We start from the raw sequence: 2,500 nt of genomic DNA on the forward strand, positions 1-2,500 counted from the left end.
AATTTGAACTTTTCTATTTTTTCTATCATTAGCTGGAACGCGAGGGAAAATTTATAGTAATTAAATGTTTGAAACAGAAAGATCTTCCCAGATACTTCTGTTGGGATCAACTTGGGATTTTGGGATCGCCGAGAAATGCGGATTTGTTGGAATTTGGGATTTGTTATATTTTGGGATGAGTTTGTCTTGGACCAAGGTTCCTTTAGGCCAGAGTTGTTGTTGTTTTTTTTTTTTTTTTTTTTTTTTTTTTTTTTTTTTTTTTTTTTTTACACAATCAATATTGTATTTCCTTTCCTAGTGATGTGTGTATTCTCTCTCTCTCTCTCTCTCTCTCTCTCTCTCTCTCTCTCTCTCTCTCCTCTCTCTCTCTCTCTCTCTCTCTCTCTCTCTGTGCTTCAGAATTCATGTTTTTCCGCTGATCATATCTATTTATAGTCATTCTCTAGGGTATTCTCCTACTGTCTAGGGTATTCTCCTAGTATATAGGGTATTCTCCTACTATCTAGGGTATATTCCTACTATCTAGGGTATTTTCCTATTATCTAGGGTATTCCCCTACTGTCTAGGGTATTTTCCTACTATCTAGGGTATTCCCCTACTGTCTAGGGTATTTTCCTATTATCTAGGGTATTCCCCTACTGTCTAGGGTATTTTCCTACTATCTAGGGTATTCCCCTACTGTCTAGGGTATTTTCCTATTATCTAGGGTATTCCCCTACTGTCTAGGGTATTTTCCTACTATCTAGGGTATTCCCCTACTGTCTAGGGTATTTTCCTACTATCTAGGGTATTCCCCTACTGTCTAGGGTATTTTCCTATTATCTAGGGTATTCCCCTACTGTCTAGGGTCTTTAACTATTATCTAGGGTATTCCCCTACTGTCTATGGTATTTTCCTATTATCTATGGTATTCTCCTACTGTCTAGGGTATTTTCCTACTATCTAGGGTATTCCCCTACTGTCTAGGGTATTTTCCTACTATCTAGGGTATTCCCCTACTGTCTAGGGTATTTTCCTACTATCTAGGGTATTCCCCTACTGTCTAGGGTATTTTCCTACTATCTAGGGTATTCCCCTACTGTCTAGGGTATTCTACTATCCAGGGTATTCTCCTACTATCTAGGGTCCTCTCCTACCATCTAGGGTATTCTACTATCTAGGGTACTCTCCTACCATCTAGGGTATTCTCCTACCATCTAGGGTATTCTCCTACCATCTAGGGTATTATACTATCTAGGGTACTCTCCTACTATCTAGGGTATTCTCCTACCATCTAGGGTATTCTACTATCTAGGGTATTCTCCTACCATCTAGGGTACTCTCTTACTATCTATAATATTCTCCTATCTAGGGTATTCTCTTATCTAGGGTATTTTCATACTATCTAGGGTAATCTCCTACCATCTAGGGTACTCTCCTACTATCTAAGGTACTCTCCTACCATCTAGGGTATTCTACTATCTAGGGTACTCTCCTACTATCTAGGGTACACTCCTACTATCTAAGGTATTCTCCTACTATCTAGAGTATTCTTCTATCTAGCGTATTCTCTTATCTAGGGTATTTTCCTACTATCTAGGGGTATTCTCCTACCATCTAGGGTATTATACTATCTAGGGTACTCTCCTACTATCTAGGGTATTCTCCTACCATCTAGGGTATTCTACTATCTAGGGTACTCTCCTACTATCTAGGGTATTCTACTATCTAAGGTACTCTCCTACCATCTAGGGTATTCTACTATCTAGGGTATTCTACTATCTAAGGTACTCTCCTACCATCTAGGGTATTCTACTATCTAGGGTACTCTCCTACTATCTAGGGTACACTCCTACTATCTAAGGTATTCTCCTACTATCTAGAGTATTCTTCTATCTAGCGTATTCTCTTATCTAGGGTATTTTCCTACTATCTAGGGGTATTCTCCTACCATCTAGGGTATTATACTATCTAGGGTACTCTCCTACTATCTAGGGTATTCTCCTACCATCTAGGGTATTCTACTATCTAGGGTACTCTCCTACTATCTAGGGTATTCTACTATCTAAGGTACTCTCCTACCATCTAGGGTATTCTACTATCTAGGGTACTCTCCTACTATCTAGGGTACACTCCTACTATCTAAGGTATTCTCCTACTATCTAGAGTATTCTTCTATCTAGCGTATTCTCTTATCTAGGGTATTTTCCTACTATCTAGGGGTATTCTCCTACCATCTAGGGTATTCTCCTACTATCTAAGGTATTCTCCTACTATCTAGAGTATTCTTCTATCTAGGTATTCTCTTATCTAGGGTATTTTCCTACCATCTAGAGTACTCTCCTACCATCTAGGGTACTCTCCTACCATCTAGGGTAGTCTCCTACCATCTAGGGCATACTCCCTTGCCTCTGCCATTCACGAGCGACCTCTAAACCTTAAACTGGCAAGCAGCAGAGAAAGTGTCAGTAATGTCCAAAGAATGTGTGACAAGTCTTCATCGATCGTTAGCTGTGAATAA

This window comes from Palaemon carinicauda, unplaced genomic scaffold (genome assembly GCF_036898095.1).
Source record: "Palaemon carinicauda isolate YSFRI2023 unplaced genomic scaffold, ASM3689809v2 scaffold1723, whole genome shotgun sequence".
NCBI lineage: Eukaryota > Metazoa > Arthropoda > Malacostraca > Decapoda > Palaemonidae > Palaemon > Palaemon carinicauda.